At 60.2% G+C, this 20435-nt stretch overlaps 1 protein-coding gene across 3 annotated transcripts in view; it reads right to left on the bottom strand.

The window, feature by feature from the left end:
- The window catches only part of NFIC (nuclear factor I C), a 141498-nt gene that overhangs the window by 58099 nt on the left and 62964 nt on the right, over nt 1–20435 (bottom strand). The window lies entirely within an intron of this gene.

The raw sequence follows: 20435 nt of genomic DNA on the forward strand, positions 1-20435 counted from the left end.
CCGCTCCCCTCCCCACTTTTCCACATTACTCCCCCATGCTGGCACGACGGCCATTTTGTGCTCCCATTAAAACCACAGTGCATGGAGCAGTGGAAACCCCCGGGCATCGCTCACGCAGGGCCTTCTCATGCTCCTGCCCAGAAAGAGAGAAACGGTGTCCATTGTGCCAGGCTGGGCTCACGCTTTTCTCCCCCACTCCTGCTCCCCCCTCGCCCAGATTTTTCGTCCCTCCCCGAATACCAGAACAAAGTGTGCAAATGAGATTGCTCCATGATGGGGGCAGGGTATCACGGGCTGAAAAAGGGGGGAAAGTAAGAAGGGAGAGAAAACCTGAATGAGAGAAAGAAGCCGGGGAAAGAAAACCCCCATGCTTGTGGGTCTAATGCTTGGCTTTGCTTTCTCGCCACATGGCGTCTTAGCTCAAGCCTGCAGCCTCCCATTTAGCTGGCAGCCATTTCAGAGCATGAGGGAAGAGAAACACAACACAGACACACTTATGCACGCGCACTTCACCCGCCCCCCTCCAAGTTTCCTCTTGGCAGCCATTTTAGGTTGCGTGAATTCCTCCGACAGTCCAGGGAAAAGAGCCAGGGCAGCCGAGCGCTGACGGGGGAGTGAGGACGGGTGCCAGGGCCCCGGGAGGGGAGAGCCGCTGGGTGGTGGGGGAATTTTCTGCACTCTTTTCCCTTTCCTTTTTCTGCAGAAATACGTCACTCTCCCGGGCAGGCAGGGAGGCGACTCGGGCCAGCAAAGAAAGAGGAAAGGAAAGAAAGGGTTGCCCTGCTATCCTTTGCTGGAGTTGAGAGCGAGCAAGCGAGCGGGAGGCTTGCACTGTTAACCCTCACACATATACACAGACACACACACGTCTGCACGGACACGTGTGTGCACACACGAGTGTACATACACACACACACATGCTCTCTTGGGCAGAACACACCCTCTGCCTTCCTCCCCCATTTCAAACCAAACTCTTGCAGCATCTCTGGAAGTCGTTAGCAATGGAGGCCTGCCAAAGCATGACGCCCAAGGATTGGGTGTCATCAAGTGGTTAGCACTAAGGGATGTGGGGAACGGGGATTCTAGCTCCGGCTCTGGGAAGGGAGCTCTTGTGGTTGGAACAAGGCAGCAGGACTGGGAGTCAGGATGCCGGGTGCTGTTCTCAGCTGTGCCACGGTATAACCAAGGGGAGTCACTACCCTACTCTGTCCCTCAGTTTCCCCATCTGTAAAATGGGGATAATACCCACATCACAGGTGTAAGTTACCCTGGGGAGACAGAGGGAGGGGGAGTTGGTGAAAAGGGCTTTGAGATCCTCAGCTGGAAAGGGTTAGGGGAGAGCGAAGCAGCCGGGCAGACCTAGCACCAAGGCTCAAATTCAGCCAGAGCTGTCTGGAGCAGAGCTCCAGTAAATATTTTCAAACACAAGGGGCAAAAGCCCTGAGCCACGGTGCCTCCCGTGGGACCAAAGCCCCAGTGCCCCCAGGAAATCCTCGGGGAGAATTTAAGCCCGGCCTATGCGCTGTCTGCATTTTGCTGACCTTGCCCAAGTGCCCCCCCTCGAAGTCAGTGGGAGCCGGGACTGAGCATCTGAGCTTAGAGCGAAGGCAAACAGCTGCCCAGCAGCATCCCTCTGCACGGCCCCCCTGCGGGGAGCATTAGATCCAGCTGATGGGATTCGAGGGGCTTACCCAGCTGGGGATGTGCGGTTCAACTCCCACTGACCTGCAGCTCCTCTGACAACCCCGCCTGCGGCCTCTCCGCTGGCCGGGGCAGGGCCCTTTCCTAACTCCGGGGCGAGGCTGCGCCACACCCCAGGAGATCAACAGAGACCTCGGTAGGGATAAAGGCGCAGCCCCTCCCAGCACCCCATGTGCCTCCACTGTCTGCTCGAAGGGGGCGACCCTGTGGCCTAGTGGATTAGGCGTTGGCTGGGGAGCCAGAAGCCGGGCCTTCTGCCTGGCAGCAGAAGCTTGGATGAGTCACTTCCCCACTGAAAAACAGTGGGTGAGGAGAAGAGCTTGGGCTGGGGAGCCTAAGGGGTTTAGGTGCCTACATCTCCTTGAATTCAGGGGCAGCTGAGCCTCTAATACCTGTGCGTGGTCCAGTGGGACTTCACAGCTGGGTAACAGGCTGGATTCACTCGCCTGGGCTCTCGCCTGGCCCCAGCTTCCTGGTCGGTGCGCGCCTCGTAGGCTGTGATGCACAGCACAGCGGGGTGGCAGGGCAGGTCTCCCCATTGCACAGCTGGGAACGGAGGTCCAGAGAGCCAGAGGTTTAGTGGCACTGAAGTGTTGCTCATCTCAATGCCCAAGTCTCCTTGAAAGTCCCGGGAGCGCAGGCTCTGAAGTCAGCTAGTCACTGTGATGCTGAGCAGCCCAGCCCCTCCATACCTTTCACAATGTGGGCCACTGGGCCCTGCCCCAGGTCTCACCCTGCGCTGGAGCAGGGCCTTCAACCTGGCTATGGACCCCCCATTACAGCCAGCCAGATCAGGCCATGCAAATCAGCAGCAGTCCCAGCCTGCGGCGAACAGCCAGAGCCTACTGGTGCCCGCCCCAGCGTTTGCACAGTGCTGTTGCCACACACCGCGTAACTCAGGCCACACAAGTGGCTGAGGTGGGAACAGAACGTGCCCCCCCAGCCCTCCAGAAGCATTTCCAAAAAAAGTGCCAATCTCTTTGATCCATACCATCTGAGCTGCCTCACATGTTCCAGCTGAGGAGCCATCCCTGGGGCGGGATTCTCATGCAAACATCCCGGGATCCGAAACTGCTCACGGTTCAGCATGGGGAAGCTTTCCCCACTGAGCCCTCCCCCACCCCGGCGCTGCCATCCACAGACTGCGGCTCAGCCCTGCGGAGGCCTGGAAGTGCTCAGGTGCTAGGAAGAGCCAAATCCGAACACAGTGAAACTTGTCATAGCTTGTGGGCTTTGCTGGCAATGGCAAAACACAACCAGACCCACGTCAGGAACCAGATTTCCACTGAACTAGTGCTACGGGGATTGCGTGACCTGTGAACGGGAGCAGATCAGAACAGCTCTTCCAGGTGCTCCAGACCTACCCATGGCCCAGCTGTTTCAAAGAATTTGGCCACCCTTTAAGCACCTGTCTACAGGCAGCTCCTCAGTGGCTGTGAATTGCAATAGCTGTGCTGAATGAACAGCAAACATGCTCCCATCTCACTCATTAATAGGTAGCAGGCCAGACTGCACCCTAATGCAATGTGAGTGCTAACAGCCAGAGCGGTACCAGTGCACACTACCAACCATCTGAGCCCCGTGCTCCAGGGCTTATGCCAGCCTCTAGCTCTCAGAGAGCAGAATGAGCTCTAATGTGCGGGGCACATTATCCCACATCTGCCTCTGCAGCATCCGATATTGTCCACAGTCAGAGACAGGACACCGGGCAAGATGGACCCGAGGACCGAGCCCACCTGGCAACGCCTGTGTTTCTGTGCGAAGCCTCACAGAAAGAATCACTTTCTTCTGACACTGAACAAGGAACTTTATTAGAATTTAGAAGGATTATCCCTAAGGCTACTCTGTTTCTCTTCTGCCTCAGATCTGCCCCAGCCCAGCTTCCAGCTCCAGGTGTAAAGACACCCCCGCACATATCCTTCTGAAATCAAAGGCTGGTTTGCACAGATGGTAGCTGGGTTTGAATTTGCCATCTCTTCTCCAGAGAGGGCAGCTTTCCTATGGAGATGGCCCTTTCTGTTAGCCATGGTAGTGAGCGCATAAACCCATTTCAGGAAAGTCACTGTCTTTGTCCACACTGTCCACAATGGGGCAGATTCTGATCTCAGTTACACCAGCATAGATCCCAAAATGACTCCACTGATTTCATGGGTTTGTTCCAGATTTACACCAGGGTAACTGAAATCAGAATCAGGCCCTAGATATGTCGGTATCAAAAATCTCGATGGTGGTTTCCCACCATTTGAATTCACCGGCTAGTCCACACTCAGCTGACGAAGCTGATAGATTTGACATGACAGATGTTCCATGAACTCATTAAGTCCCCTTTAATCTTCAACTGTCTGTAGCCTACGCGGCTTTCCCAGCCCCCCTCTCCTGGGTTCTGGGCCAGATGTATTTTAAATCTTTCTCTGAGTTTCTCTTTGTTTTTGTGCCAGGCTAACGCAATTCCCCTAGAAGAGGGGCCAGCCCAGAACCTTTGGCCCAGACAGGTTCACGAGGTTCGAAACACGTGGGTCAGATGACCTCAGGGCGGCTGGGGGTGACAGAGAGGCCCTGGCTGAGGCCGGCAGCCAGCAGGGAACCAGAACCTCGCTGGAAGTTGGGGGCATCATGAGCGATGGATCCATTTGCAAAACGTGGCTCCAAAGCCCTGCAGTTTCTTGGCAGTTGGGGCCAAGATTGTAGCTTGCCCCGTTATGCAGGGAGGGAGCCTTTGCAGAGGCTCTCCTCCAGCCCAAGGTGGGGCATATCTGTTCTGGGGCTTGGTCCAGGCTCTGCTGTTTGTGATTGTTGCTGTTACTGAGCGTCGGTCGGTCTGACAGAGAGACCTGGGGCCAGACCCCAGATACCTCATGCTGGGTCTGTCCCACTGACGCCAGTGTGTACCCCAGTGTGGGGAGAGCTATCCTGGGGGAGGAGAGAGCCCTCTGGGGATCTGTGCAGTTCTGCCTGCGGGAGATCTGGTGCCACTGAGCCACCGATCTACAGACAGCACGGGAGAGATCCCGTGTTAATGACTCCCCAGTTGGGCTCCCCACACCCGGGGGAGCCGCGTTGGCAGGCCTGGACCCGGCCTTGCTGTCTGTCAGCCTCAGGAACCTATCGTGTGGCTCAGGCCAGGAAAATGAGCAAAGCGTTGAAGGAAGTCTCTGCTAAGCAGCTTCCTTCCCAGCGTCCTCCTCCCTGCCCACCCCTGCCTCTCACGCTTGCTGCTGCCTGCGCCCTGGCCTGGCAGACACCGCCTGGCCTGCTGCCACCAGCAGGTGTTCCCCCGTGTGCTAGCTGGCAACGCTTTGCTCCCTTTCCCCAGCCTGGTGCCATGCTGGCTCAGAGCGAACGGCCACCTCTGCCCCACTCCAGCCTGGTCCAAGCCCTCCCTCCTTGCTAAGGCACAAGCCCCTGCCCCAGCATGCACCATCCTGAGATTGGCATACACAAGAATTAGGAGTCCCACATGTTCACATGACTCCAGGAGCTGAGGCTTTACTAAAAACACCACCTAGCAACACTGGGGTGGTGGTGGGGGGCCTGGAGACAGCACGCCCAGCTCATGCCAAATCAGGAATCAGCCTAGACCTAGGAGGGCCCAGGGCGGTGTTACAGGACATTGAAATGGGTGACAGGGGGACTGACGACTTTGACGGGGCCCACAAGAAATACAGCCGAGCAAGAGAGGGCTGGGCTGGGTGGGGAAGCAGGGCAGGAGGGACCTGGCTGGGCTGGGTGGGAGAGCAGGGAACTGGGCCGGGCTGGGGAATTATTTCTTACTCATACTAGCCATTAATGATTAACTTGGTTTACGGCAGGTCCGGGATGGGTGCGGGGAAGCCAAGAGCCAGGCTGCCACAGGGCTGCAGAAGAGGCTGGGGAGAGCTGGGGCTGGGAAATGGGAGGTCCTGAGCTCGTGAGCCAGGCTGCCACCAACGGCTGGAAGCTGATGCTAGACAAATGTGCCCTGGCCCACGGCTCTCTGGGGCTTTAGGGCAAGCTCTGTGGGGCAGGGCTGCTGTCTGGCAGGGGTCTGTACAGCACCTGGCTCAAGGCAGCACTGACCTGGTGAGGCTGCTGGGGTGCTGGAATAGACACCGGAGGAGTAATAATCAAGATGAATATTTTTAACAGCTGCCTGGTGTGGGGTGCTGCTAAGAGGAGTTCGCCCTTCCTGGTGGCCAGGATGGCTGTGAAATCTCCAGGAGGGGCAGGAACCACGCCCATCCCCTGCCTTGCTCCAGGTGCCGAGGGCAGGGGCTGCAAGAGGTCCAGGATTGAGGCTCAAGGGGAGCAAAGAGATGGACAAACAGCTGGGCAAGAAGCTGCCCTCAGACTCCAGCTGATTTACGGGCCGCCAGGCCAGGCAGGAGCAGGAAGGAGTGAGCGTGGACCCTGGCTAAGGGGCCTGGTGTGCCTTGGAGGGTTCAGCCCGTCACACCTCCCCAGTTCCCTCCGTGGAGCCAGCACAGGCCTCCCCAGGCAGAAGGGACCCAGGTTACTCTCACAGCACCTCCCAGGTCAGTGTGGGGAGGCACCCCGAGTCCCAAGGAGATTCTGCCAAGCCACCCTTAGCTTTCCCGTGCCTCAGTTTCCCCATCCTGCCAGGATAAATACAGGACAGACTGCGAAGCAGTTTGACATCTAGTGTTACTGGTGCAGGACCAACACCACTCCTCAGCTCAGGTACCACGGTGATGGGCACAGAATAAGAACCTACATGGCCGGACTGGAGTGAATCCAATCTAGCTCCTGGCCCCCATGCTCCGCTGCTATGGCTCCCTCCACACTGCCCATGCACACGCTGCCTTCCCAGCCCCTTCCGCCTCTGAGTCCTCGCTGCCTCTGTGCGAGTGACACATCCATCGATCGCCCACCCTGCTCTTGCGCCGCTCCCCTCAGTAATTTATGCCTTATGCTGACGTGCGCGATTTAACTCTGGGAAGCGCTTTGGGCTGCAGCTTGGCCGGGGAAGCTGCTTGTACAAAGTTGGGCGCAAGCCCATCCACGGGAGAGTCCCCCCTCCCTGACTCCAGCTGCTCTTCAGCTGGGACTGCAGCAAAGTGCCTTCCAGCGTGAGCGGCCCCAAGGGGCTGAGCAGCGGATCCGACATGCCGAGGATATGCCCAGGGCCCTGTGTCACGCCGTCCAGCCCCGCCTGGTTGATTTTGGTGGAAGGAGCTCAATATGGCAAAGAAAGAGGCGGACAGCTGCACCCGGGACTGTCAGCTCATTTCATGAATAGCTTTCCAAAGGATGGACCAGAAATCCCTGGAGATCGACTGCCATTAACCATTGCAGTGCCAGGCTCTGGGCATGGGGCTCTGGACATGAGGCGCTGGGGTAACAGACAGAGCGACCCTCTGTAAACGTCCATGCTCTGTCTCCTGTATGCAGATACAAGCCTGCTGCTTTCCATCAGGCCCTTGAGGGGCGAAGGGTAATTTCAGGGCCCCGATTCTCCCACCCCAGTGGGAGTTAGCTGTCTCCTTCAGGGGACGGCTGGGGTCCACATTCCAGATGTGCAGAGAACTGGGGAGGCCGCGAGCTGGCTGCTGTTAGAGGATCCTGGGCGACTTGCCTCGTTTCCTGGGGAAAGGGATGAGCCAGCCAGTTCTGATCCAAAGCCCCCTGACCCTCAGCCCCAAATCAACCCCCAAACCTTCCTGGGGTTTGGATGCACCCTCCCCACCCCATGGGCATTACAGTCACGCTTTGCAGCAACCAGAGGTTTGTCCCCCACCTGCCCTGGCTGGGATCACATGCCAAAGCCATGAAATACCAGGAGTAAAGAGGCCTGACCTGATTTCACACCTATTGGGGGGCAGAGAAACACCCACATTTCTGGCTGTTTCTCCAGCCTGAGCCCATATCAGAAAATTAAATAGACACAAACATCTGCCCTGTCTGTCTGTCTGTCTATCCCCAGACACACCCATCTCTGTCTCTCCTGACCTAGGGTCCCTGCTAAAGAAGCCCCCCAGAAGGATCTAGAGTTTTCTAACAGAGGAGAAATTTTTCCAACTCAACCTCCCCCCCACCTTTGCAACTGGGCCCCAGCTTCGCGAAGCCAGAGTGTCATTAGGCCTCTCATTCTGCCAACAACCTGCCCGTCCCCTGCCCTGCCAGCGCCCACAGGACACTGCCCCCATTCCCAGCCCCGCTCATGGCTGCAGCCCCAGCTCTCATTGCTGCAAAGGGCCTTGGAAAGTTTGAACAGTCACTGGCACTGCTTGAAGGAAGAGCCCAGCACTTTGCACTGCGGGGGGGAAGCTCACAGGGGAGAAGTCCCAGTTGGCATGGGGAGGGCACTGCTGGGAGGAAGCTCACAGAGGAGAGGTCCCAGCTGGCAAGGGGAGGGCACCGCTGGGGGGAAGCTCACGGAGGAGAGGTCCCAGCTGGCAAGGGGAGGGCACCGCTGGGGGGAAGCTCACGGAGGAGAGGTCCCAGCTGGCAAGGGGAGGGCACCGCTGGGGGGAAGCTCACGGAGGAGAGGTCCCAGCTGGCAAGGGGAGGGCACCGCTGGGGGGAAGCTCACGGAGGAGAGGTCCCAGCTGGCAAGGGGAGGGCACCGCTGGGGGGAAGCTCACGGAGGAGAGGTCCCAGCTGGCAAGGGGAGGGCACCGCTGGGGGGAAGCTCACAGAGGAGAGGTCCCAGCTGGCAAGGGGAGGGCACCGCTGGGGGGAAGCTCACAGAGGAGGGGTCCCAGCTGGCAAGGGGAGGGCACCGCTGGGGGGAAGCTCACAGAGGAGAGGTCCCAGCTGGCAAGGGGAGGGCACTGCTGGGGGGAAGCTCACAGAGGAGAGGTCCCAGCTGGCAAGGGGAGGGCACCGCTGGGGGGAAGTTTGCAGGGGAGAGGTCCCAGCTGGCAAGGGGAGGGCACTGCTGGGGGGAAGCTCACAGAGGAGAGGTCCCAGCTGGCAAGGGGAGGGCACCGCTGGGGGGAAGCTCACAGAGGAGAGGTCCCAGCTGGCAAGGGGAGGGCACTGCTGGGGGGAAGTTCGCAGGGGAGGATCCTGGCACTGCAGCTTTCAGTGCTGGCAAAAGCTGATCAGTGCTAGAGCTCCCACAGCGCCCCAGAAGCTGGAGCGCCACCTGCTGGAGCCCCCAGTCAGCATGTGCACGGCACTGCTGAGAGGAAGATGACAACGTCAGTGCCCCAGCTGGCTCTGGCCCCAGGACGAGGGGCCTTGCAGGAGCCACTTTCTTGTCACTGGGGCAGAATTCTCTGTCCTGACAGAGTCAAGCTATAAGGCAGAGCCCCACCCCAGCCCTATGCCCGGGGGAAGGGCCCCAGCCCTGCACACACCCCAGTGCAACCTCCCTGGCCTGTGCTAACTGGGAGTCGCCCCACGCCTTGACGTGGCCAGGGTCACCCTGCCCTGCCCTGGTGCCAGGCTGTGAGTCAGGCCAGCCGGGAGAGCTGCTGCCGCTTTGCCTTGAAGGGCTCTGAGCTGGCAGCAGCTCGGGCTGCCCTCAGCTGAGCCCCAGCCAGCATGGCAAGATGGCAGCAGCTCTGCAATGTGGGAACAGCTCCCCACTGGGCCCCGTGTGCTGCGGGCAGAGGGGCGGCTGGTTCCTGCCAACCCTGGGCCACGTCCAGGGGCTGCCAGCTGTGTGGAGAGGGAGGGGGGAAGCGGGGAGGGGAGGCACTGCTGGGGCGAGCGAAAGGGGAGCGAGAGGAAAGGGAGAGGGGGCGAGCCGTGGGGAGTGGGGCAGGGAAGGAGGAAGTGAGAGGAGGGGAAGGAGGGAGAGGGAAGCTGGGTGTGAAGGGGGCCGCAGACAGACGGACAGGGGACCCCCTCCACTTCCAGGCAGCCACAGGAGGCTCTGTGGGGAGCCCGGCAGGGAGAGTGGCCCCTTCCCTGGGCCTGTGGAGCTGAGTGGGGGGCGCCAGCCGCCCTGCGGGCCCATGGCCTGGGCCAGGGTCCAGCTCCGGCCTTTGGCCCAGCTCTTGTCTCTGTAACGGGCCAAACCACACTGCCGCTGTCTCAGACCCATCTCTGCCGTACCCCACTTCAGGCCCTGTTCCAAACGAGCCCAGCTGTGCCCGGTGCTGGAGCATGGCACCTGCAGGCTGGGGAGAGCCCTTTTGGGGGAGCCTGGTCTCTCACAAGGTTTCCAGCCCAAGGCGGTGGGATGAGCCCCCTGGCAGCACCTCTAGGGGTCTGACTCAAACCAAGCCGCCCGGCTCCCCCAGTCTCTGGGGAGGCTCCCACTGGGATAGAGCCTGAGCTGAGGCCTGTGCCCCCTCCCTGTGGCTGAGGAGGGTTGGGCGTGGGTACTGCCTCCACCCGGGCAGCCTGGGGGGGGCTCATGGTTTAGGGGGGCAGCACCTGGCTGCATTCTCGGTTCCCTCCCCCTACCCCCAGGCTTCAGCCTTGTCCCGGGGTCCCCTCCCGCCCCAGGCCAGGGGCTCAAGCGTCTGAGAAGACAGCCCCAGGGAGGGAAGCCAGCGAGTGCTGCACTTCCCCAGCAAGGAGGGGTGATGCCAGGAGTGCTGGGTACCAAGGCCTCAGCTCGCACCACCCGAGAGCCTCATCCTCACCCCGGCCCTCCACGGCTACCCCCAGGGCAAGGGGAGGGGCAGGACTCCCCCGTCCCAGTGTACCCCACCCTTGTCACGGGAAAGGGGTACCGAGGGCACCCTGGCTGCAGTTCTGCCCCGATGGCGCTGCGTGCCATATCGCAGAGCCGGAGAGGTCAGTGGGCAGTGCTGGGCTGTTCCCGGGCTGCGTGTTCCCGCTCCTTGGCTTGGGGCCAGGAGAGCCAGCCCTGGGGCAGCTGCACCGCTCTGGCAGGCCCCCCCGACAGGCCATGCTTGTGGGCCGGAGAAGACTGGCTCTTCCTGCCCAGGAACCGTCCTCTCATTCCACACTTAACGCTGTGCCCTGCAATCCTCTCCTGCCGCCTGCTCCGGGCGGAGGTGCCCACGGCAGTGCCAGCCTGCCCCCCCGGGGTTGTTCAGGGATGTTGGTCTGTGTCATGGTTACCCTGTGTCATGGGCACATGTTCAGTTGGGGGGCAGGGTGGGGGTTGGAGGGCCGCGTTCCCGCGAGGGGGCTGGGAGAGAGAAAGAACGAAAGATGAACTGAAAGAGAAATTGAGAAGAAAGGAGTGTGAGCCGGAGAAAGGGAGCAAGAGGCCGAGCGAGGCAGCGGGGCTGGGGAGGGAGGAGGAGGAAACACAGCAAGTTAGGGGAGGGAGGGAGTGAAGCTGGCAGGGGAGGTGCTCGGACCCACGGAGGGGGAGCAGCAGAAAGTGGTACCGGGCAGGAATGGGCCAGCAGTCTCAGCGTGTTTCTGAGTGTCCGTAGGAATTTCCAGGGGTCTCTCTGCCCTGCAGGGAGCGTGTGATAGTCCAGGCAGTGAGCAGTGCCAAGAACTGGCAGGCAGGGGAGGGAGGGAGTGTCACGTGCCGGGGCTGGAGAGACATCTGCCAGCCTGTTAAAAGCCCCTGCCTGCAGAGCTGAGAAAACCACTTGGCTCCCCCATGGGTCCTGGTTCCTGGGCGCCCATCACCTGCTGCCATCTGCCTGGGACTGGCACTGCCAACTGCTTCATCCTGTCATCTAGATGCCGTGAGCACCACACTGGCAGCTGCTGTCGGCCTGACCCGGGCGGATGGCGGTGCCAAGGCTGGAGGGGAGCTGAGGGGGCTCCCAGGCTCCACATGGCAGCTGCCTATTGGTGGCGGATGGCAAGGGGGTCTGAGCTGCAGCTGCTGCCCACCTTGGAGAACAGTGAGGCCTTGGGGAGCCGGGGAGGGGAGTGAAGGGAGCCAGGTGTCTGCAGGCATGAAGGGCAGAGGAAGCAACAGCCCGTGGCCAGGCAGTGGTTAATCTACACCCCCCTTGCCTGACGCGAACAGCAATAACTGATGCTCCCGCCCCACAGAGATCTCAAAGCACCCTGCACGTACACAGATCAAGTCACCCAGGGCTGAAATGCAGCCACCTCTGGGGTGGAACACTGCAGCAGCTGAACAGCACACCGCAATACCACAGTTTCGGACAGGAAGTAAAGAGCACTGTATCCCACTGACACTGCCGGGGTGACGCCGGACCAGCAGAACGCATGTGGCCGGGATGTTTTGGGCTAAGTCTGCTCTTAGGGAAAAGGCTGTGGGATATTTAATGGCCAAAAGCAGCGGCTTGGAGCTCCCTGTGACCCAGATGGGCACCAGCACCACCCTGTGTTAACCTCTGTGGTCTCCCAAGAGCCAGCTGCACTTGACCCTGCTGACCCTGACCAGGACGCTGTCCTTGCACCAGCGGCCTCAACCTGAGTCACTTCACTCACCCCCGGCACTGGCATCATGCAAGTGCACGAGGAGGCCTGCAGTGCATCAGGATGCTAAGGGCTGATGTGCCCCCCAAGTCCTGCCCCGCTTGTTTATCCCGCAGCCTCCTGGCATATCGATCCCGGCTCGACAATGGCTCCCAGCCTGGGCCAGAAACCCACAACAACCCCCTCGCTCGTGTCGTCATTCAGTGGGGCGAGACCCTGGGGGTGCCGGGAGTAACACGTTGCCCCTTGTGCACCCGAACAGCCTGGGGCTGGATTCGGGCTGCTGCCCAGTCCTGGACCAACCTGTGTTAAATTTAACTTCCCAGCTCTGTGACTAAGCTCGCTGGCTGCAACAGAATCCTGCAGTGAACTAGCTGGCCTGCTACCACCTGCCCTGCCAGCCCTGCCATGGCCCAGGCTGGAAAGACGGAATGAGGAACCCGCCCTCCTCCTGTCAGCCCTGATGCAAGCCCAGTGCATGGCAGATTGGCTGGGAGACGGGGACCTGTGTGCAGCTAATTGCAGTACTGCATCAGGGGCTTGTTTACCAGCTGTTTATCCCATCCAGATGCAGAGAGTGGCTTAATCAAGGTTAATTGCTTGGGAGAATCCCACACATCTTGCCGTGTGGAGACATGCACTCAGCCTCCATCCTACCCCCCGGCTCTGCAGAGAGCCAGCTGAGCCGCGCCACCCTCCTGGCATCCTCGCAGTGCCACCAGCTGTCCCCGCTGGCACAGGAACTGCCTGCTGCCCCTCAGATCACTGCCTCTCCGTCGGACATCACGGCTCATTTGACTAGCAGCAGTAACCTGGTGCTGGGTGGACGGAGAGCCCCTGGCTGGCTGCAGCCCAGGGCTCCCAGCCGAGCACATGCGACCAAGACACCTCCCCAGTGGCCAGAGCAGGAGGCTTGACAGCAGAAAGTCACTCACTTTGGGTTTGAAGCCACGTTAGTGAAGGTGGGTGATTACCAGCCCTGGAGAGCAGCTCTCTGCTATATTGTCCCTCCAAGGTGCCCCTCTGCAGCTGTGGGTCTAGCCCACAGTCTCAGGGCTGTGAGCCTCACTCCCACCTGTGGCTGAGCTCGGGAGGGACCTGGGGGGTATTTAAGGTGCTGATGGGGACTCAGGAAACCTGCTGTCACTGTGACCTCGTGCCCTGGCTTCTTGCTGCTCCCAGCGGGGAAATAACCTCACTTGGTCCATTTAGACTGCAGGGTTTTGGGGGCAGGGACTGGCTTTCCCTGTGTTTTTGCCACACCCAGCACTGGCTGTAAAACACATACTAAGAACTCCCATGCAGGGACTGAAGGGAGGTCCCCAAGCTCTATTTGGTCCTTGGCCTCTCTCGTGGGACTCCCCAGGGGAGGGGTGAGTGCAGAGCCCACTACGGTGCCACTTACCCACCGGGAGCTTTGCAAAGCCTTTGGCTTCTAGACCCCAGCTACTCGTACAGACACCGGGCTGTGACCTCCCCAGCTCACCCAACAGCTTGGCTCATGACCCAGCTGCCGGTCACCCCACGTCTGGGCCCCCATGCCCTTGGGGCTGGGTTTGTCCCAGTGCATTCTGGGAAAGTATGGGCAACTCCCCCTGAGTGCTCCAGCTGGGCCAGGCTGTGCCAAGAGTGTGGCACCTGAGGGCGTTCTGGGATGTCCATCGGCCGCACCGGCGCTATCTGCCTGGCTGGACCGGGCACAGGAAGGCAGTGATGTGCCAGCAGGCCCTGGCAGGTTGGTTGCCATAAGAACTTGCCATGTGGGCACAAAGCAGGCTTAGAACCGCCTATGCCGCTAGCTGGCTGCAGACCCGTTCCAGCGACACGCCTGGATGCCCCGATGGCTGCAGCCAGCCTGGACTCCCATGAGAATCAGGCCAGTGGGGCAGACAGACCTTCTCAGGGAAACGAGAGATGGAAAGCGCCTCCCATCCCACACTCACCCGCTCAGCTCACCTGAGTCTGTGCCTGAGATCCTCTCCCAGGGGCTCTCCCACCTCACCCAGGTTGCATTGCCACCCTGATCCATCCCACCGCTGCTGCCCGGCGCAGCCAGAACTGGTGAGGCTGTGATTTACACCTCTGGGGTTCCACACAGTGCTTAGGCGTTAGCAAAATAAATTAGCCCAAATCATCGGAACAGCAATACAGGGAGCCACTGGATAGATAGAAAGATAGAGGGTGTGTGTGGTGATAGACAGATAGATAGATAGATAGAGGGGGTGGATGGGGATAGATAGAGGGGGTGGAAGGGGATAGATAGATTAAATGAGATGCTCGTGAATCCTTTCTGCCTCACATATCACCAGTAATAAACATTTTGCAGCCACAGTTGAACTGGAATATCCTGGGCACTTTAGCAGCAATGTCTGGGGCCGACCAGAATCCAGCTGGCTGCCTCCTCACAGGGTAGCAGGAGCGATGGGGCCCTGGTAGTGTCCGAGGCATGGCTCCCAGACACGCAGGGAGCGGGCCAGTGGGTGCTGACCAGGACTGGGTTTGCCATCTCTGACCATTCCAACGCTCTGTAACCTCCACTAGTCATTACTCTTCACGAGGCCCCGTGGCTCTGAACACTGCTCTGGCAGGGTGACTGGCTCCAGACCCACGGTTGGAACGCCAAGTGGCACATCTGCCTTTCTCGAGCGTCGCAATGTACTTTGACAAACATGAAAGTCTTCAGCCTCCCAGCACTGATAGACCTCGGCCCCACCCCCAGGTGACAGAGAGGGAAACTGAGGCATAGAGAGTGGTCTGCCCAAGACCATGCACTAAGCTAGGCAGAACCAGGAAGGGAATACCCGAGTGCCGACCCAAGCCTCCACCAGCTAGATCATGTCCTCTCTGTGGTGCCTAAGGAGAAGCTGGGGAAAGCTGGGTGGCACCAGAGACAGAGGGCTTTCCCCGCTTGTGAGTTGTGGCTGATGGCTCTGGAACAGCCGATGTATTGATTCACGGCTGGTGGGGCAAATGGGGGGTGGTGATAGGAATGACAAAGCAATCCCTGGGGCGAAGATGGGCCTGAAGGAGCTGGGAGGTTCGCAGGGGATCTGACCCCCAGCCCGAGCAGTGCCAGCAGGCCCTGGTTCAGGTCACTCTGGGGGGTGAGTCGGCCCCAGCAGGTTGGTCTGGTATTAGCAGAGATGGAGGTTTGCTCTCAGTCGGCCTCCCACACTTAGGTTCACACCTGCTGGATGACGTCACGGCCTGTAACCTTGAGCTCAGCCCTACACCAGAACTCAGGTGGTTCCTTGAACTAGATCCTGTCTCAGAACCAAACCCATTTGCCAGGACGGAGATGGAACAAGCCCTGGCTCTTTGATCTCCCTCCCCACAGACTTTGGTGGCTTGGATAAAGCGGACCCTGGGTCAGAACAGGCTTTGGCACAACTCACTTCCTTTGGCCAGGATAGAGACAGAACAAAATCTGGAGTCTCAAAGCCGACCCACCTGGGCCTGGGTAGTTCAGCTCAAATGCAACCTGGATCGGAACCAGCCCTGGGTGGTCACTAAGCTGGCAACATCCAAATCTAGAGTGAGGAGGTTTTGCAAGGCTAGAACCAGAACAAGCCGTCTTGTTCTAACCCTGCCAGTCCGGCTACAAGCCGGGGGCCTGGCCCTGGTTATCTCTGGTGAGGGGTCACCTGGGGGTGCTCCAGGCCCTGGCTAGGAAACCCCGGCTCCCTGCAGAAAAGGGGACCACTGGGCTGTCAGGGGCTGCACTGCCATTCCGAAGTATCCCCAGGGCTTTGCTCACAAGATGCGGAGGAGCCGCTGTGAAGGCGTGAGTCCCTCTGGCTTGGCCAGTGCCCCAGTGCCGGACTCTGCCTACGTCGGCCCCTGGCCGGGGCTGGGACTTGGGTGGGGGTGCGGAGGAGAGGGAGGAGAGGAACGCATCAGCATCTGCTGGCCCAGCTGCCCCCTCTCCTCACGGGAGCACTGAGCGAGCGTGGGCAGCCTGCCAGCATGGCAACTGCAAACCCATTAGCGGGCACGGTGCCTGCCAACGAGTGCGAAGCGGCATGGCTGCATGGGGGGAGGAGGGCAGGTGCAAGCCAGACAAACCCCTGCTCATCTTTAATTCATCAGCCCTCGCAATGCTGCCAAAAGAGGCTTCCCTCCACCCCCGCCCTGCATGGGCATGCCTGGCATGTCCCGGGTGCACCACAGCCAGGGTGTGTTCGTGAGGCCAGCTGGATTCACCATGGCCCTCGCTTTGGGGGAAGGCCAACTCCTGTCCCTGTGCCCCCACAGCTTGGTGTGTGTGCACCCCTTCCTGGGAGGCTGGATCCCCCCCACCCCCTGTCATTCATGTACCCCATTGCCAGGGCCAGTGCACCCATTGCTGACCTCTCCTGTCCCACGGGGGGCGGGGCAGGGGGCTGCTCATGTAGGGGGCAGGAGATCAGGGTTTCCTTTGAATTAACTGATCAGCCCCCTCACTGCCCTCAGGCCACATCGGCACCTCCTGACAGTCGGGGGTCAGCCCCACAGCTGGAGCAAGGGGTCTTGCTTCTGTCCCTGCTTAGCAGCCCCAAGAGCCTCCATTGCGGATGGGAGTGCAGTACAGGGTCACACCGCACAGGGGTTGGGGCCCAAAGGGACCTGGCTGCATTGAACTGGGCACCAGCCCCCTCCTGAGCTACCAGTGGGTCACCCTTGTACGAGCTGCTCAGTGAATCTGCCCCCACCAGCAGTACTCACCCCACCCTGTGCCATGGGTCTGCCCCACCTACCCCCCCATACAGCTGATCCCACCCCATCTATCCCCCTCTGCCCATGGTCCAGCATTTGCCCCGCATCCCATCTAATCACCCCATCCAGTTGCCACAAGCCCCCCCTTGTCTCAAATCCCCACCTCCATGTCCCTGCTCTCTCGGACCCCCCAGCACCTCCCCACAGAGCTACCATCCCCCCGCCCCCCCCCAGCCACATGGCCTGCCCAGCTGGCTATAAATAAGTCGGTGGAGTAGGGACTGGGCGGCGCGCTGGGGCTGAGTCCAGCAGAGGCCGCAGGTTCATTTTTCATAGTGCTGGGGGGGACCCAAACAAGCCAGCCGCCCACCCACTGCAGCACCGGCCCCCCAGCGTTATTACAGCCGATTACCCCAACCTGGCCTGCTGGGGGGAGGAACCCCAGAAAGGAGAGAGAGAAGGGAGGGGCAAGGGGAGGAGATGGGGCCGAGGGAGGAAAGGCCATGGAAGGGACAGGGTGAGTGGAAAAGCGAGGGAATGAATGAGGCCAGCAGAAGGAGGGAAGGAAGAAAGCCAGCAAAGCTTTGGGGTCCTCCCGTCGCACAGGCCCCTGTCACTCAGTGCCCCCTCAATGGCAGCACAACGGGTTATCAGACGTGCCCCGTTCCCCAAATCAGAACCACGGGGGCCTAATGCTGGGCACCCCGGCTGAGAACTGCTAGGGGCAGGCGAGAGGTTACGCCACTTTTTCTGTAGGTCCTACACAAAAACCAAGTCACTTGCACTCTGAGCGGGGTATCAGGCAGCTCCAGCATTTGGCGTTTATACCCCCGGGAGCCTTTGAAATGACTGAAAAGGCTAGAACACACCCAGCCCCGGTGAACACGCACACGCACACAGAGCTCTGACCATACCCCAGTGCAGTCCTACACAGAGCACCTGTGATCCCAGCCCTGGGATCCCTCCACCCACAGCTCTGCCGAAGTCTCCCAATCCGGTCCCGCACCCCCGAAGTCCATCCTCAGCTCCCCACCCCCAGCTCTGCTGATGCTGATATCTTCAGTCCTACTCACAGCCCCCCACCCCCACGGCCGAGTGACGCTATGGATCTCACTGGAGACACGCACATGCCGGGGGGCGTCAGGCGTGCTGTTGCACGAGGGCTGAGCAGAGCAGCTCGCACGGACCAGCTGGAGCTAAGCACCGAGCTTGCAAACGTGCTCCCTCCCGCCCCCCGTAGTTTGCCAAGGCCCTTCTGTCCTGGCCTCCAACCCCCCTCGCTGTTCCAGCCCTTGGCCTCCTCTGGGCAGAGACAAGCCAGGCCACACTGTTTTCCACCCACAGCTCTGCCCAGGAAGGCCCCCTGGCTATCCCAGCCCTGGGCCGCTCTCCCGGGCAGAGCCCAACCCAAGCAGGGCTGCCCGGCTGAGCCCGGTGCGCGTCTCCCGTGGGACAGCACGGCTGGCTGTGACGTGCAGTGCACCAGGCCCCCGCTCCCCGGAGACGAAGGGAGCAGCCCCAGACACGCACACACAACGGCCTCTCCGGCCGCCGCTCTGCCTGGAGCGCGCCCAGCTGGGATGGCTCGGGGCTTTCGGAAGCAGGAGGCTACTACTTGGCCTAGGACCCGGCATGAGCATGAAGCCAGCTGCCTCCCCGCCTCCTCCACGCTGCAGGCTCCCACACAACGCATCGCACGCAGGGAAGCCCTGACCTCGCCACGGTCCCTGGCACACGGAGCCAGGAAGCCAAGCGCCCAGCCCAGCCAGAGGGGAGGAAAAGGGAAACTGGGAAGTGCTGAGGGCTTAGTGGGGACTCCCTGGCTGGGGCATCCCTGCCTCCTCAGGCCCAGGGCCCAGAGAGGTCACCTTGGCACGGTGTTTGCTGTGGGGACGCAGCAGAGACGGGTGTGTCTGCTGGCTCTCTCTCTCTCTCTCTCTCTCTATCTATCCCCATCCACCCCATCTATCTATCTATCTATCTATCCCCACAGACTCCCGCTATCTAATGTATCTATCTATCCCCATACACTCCATCATCTAATCTATCTATCTATCTATCTATCTATCTATGGGATTTCTATAGTGTCCCTCACTGAAGTATCTCATTGCTTATAATGGGCCAAACCAAACTCTAGATCCAAACACCTCCAAGCTGGAGGCAAGGTCGGACCCAGCCCAGCACTGCATAGCTTGGCCCCATCCCTACAGCAGCCCGGATCAGAACTCCAGGTCCAGCCAACTCTCCATCTTCAGGTATCCCTGGGTTCACATCCAATTTCCCAGCCCGGGGTTCCTCTTGGGCTGTTGGTGAGGGCGTATGAGCCAACGCTCTGTGCCACATGGGGAGGAGCAGCGGAGGGGACCCGCGCGAGGTGCCGGCAGAGCACCGTGCTCTTGCTGACTGCTGGGGACATGGGGCATGCCTGGGGCTCAGCACGGCTCTGCTGCACCAAACTCTCGGTGTGACAGCCCTGCCTGATACGCCGAATGCAGCAACACCGCCGTGATGCACCAGATGCTGCACAGGAGAGAGCTGCCAAGCACAGAGCTGGATCCAGCCTCAGCGGCTGGAAGAAGCGTTTGCACCTGGGAGGTTATGTTGGTTCGGCAGGCTAGAAAGAGGGGCCAGCAGCTAAAACATTCCCCACGTTCTGGGGGTCAGACCCAGCCAGTAACCGGTGATACCCGTGGGATGCGTGTGCAGGGAGCAGTGCAATGAGGCAGGTGGGTGTCAGTTAGCCAGGCGAGCCGGGGGTCTCAGCGCTGTAGGGGTGGTAAGGGGCTGCCAAGAGCTGCGGGGAGCCAGCGGGACCCCAGCTCCTTTGCTCTAAAGGCTGGGGAGAACTCTTGTCCTGGGGTTGGAGGCGGGGCAGAGATGAAGTGCGGGGGAGTCGAGTCACCTGAGGACAGTGCCCAGTGTCCATGGTACGACTGGCTTTGGCAATGCCTGTGCTCCTGGGCAGGAAGGGCCAATGTGGCTTGATGCAGCCGTTCTGCCATTGGCTCTCCCTGCGGGCAGCCCGCACTCAGCCCTAGTGTGCCCGGAGACAGCACGGCAAAGGGACTGGCCCGATGGCCTAGGGCTGCTGTGACCAGGGCTCCTCAGCCACCGACTTGCTGTGAGACCCTGGGCAAGCTGCTTCTTGCATCTGTTTCCCTCCTTGCCCTCTGTCTAGCCATTTCTGAACCAGGCACTGTGCGTTCCCTGGAGCTCCTGGCCAGGAGGGACCCCCATCTATCGCAGGAGATTCTTTCTCCCCAGCTTCCCAGTACTGAGCCCAAAGATTTTAGTTAAACCAAAACACTGCAGTCCCCTGGGAACTAAATTGTTGCAATCCACAGGCAGAGACCAGGAGGGGCACCAATGCCCAAGGGCAGGCCCTGCAATGACAGGGGAGTTGTTAAGTGAGATATGCCCAGATGAACCCAGCAGGCAAACCATGCCTTATGCTGCAGAAGGAGGCCACCCCACCTCCCCACCGGTTCCTGCCCGTTGGATCTGGGGGGAAATTCCTTCCCAAGCCCCAGTCCGGCCCTGAGCACGTGTGAGCGAGATCCGCCAGCCAGGCCCTAGATGTACAGCCCCTAGCGCGATGGTGCCGCCGAGTGCCAGTATCACACTAAGAACAACACACCACTCCATGCTAGAAGCCCCACAAAGTCACTACATCCTCGTATGCACTTCTGAACAGGTGCTGCTGAGGTGTGAATGAGACGCCGCACTGTAGTGTGGACACACTGGACAGGGGCTGCGGC

Source organism: Lepidochelys olivacea (assembly GCF_965140295.1).
Source record: "Lepidochelys olivacea isolate rLepOli2 genome assembly, chromosome: 25".
NCBI classification, from domain to species: Eukaryota; Metazoa; Chordata; order Testudines; family Cheloniidae; genus Lepidochelys; species Lepidochelys olivacea.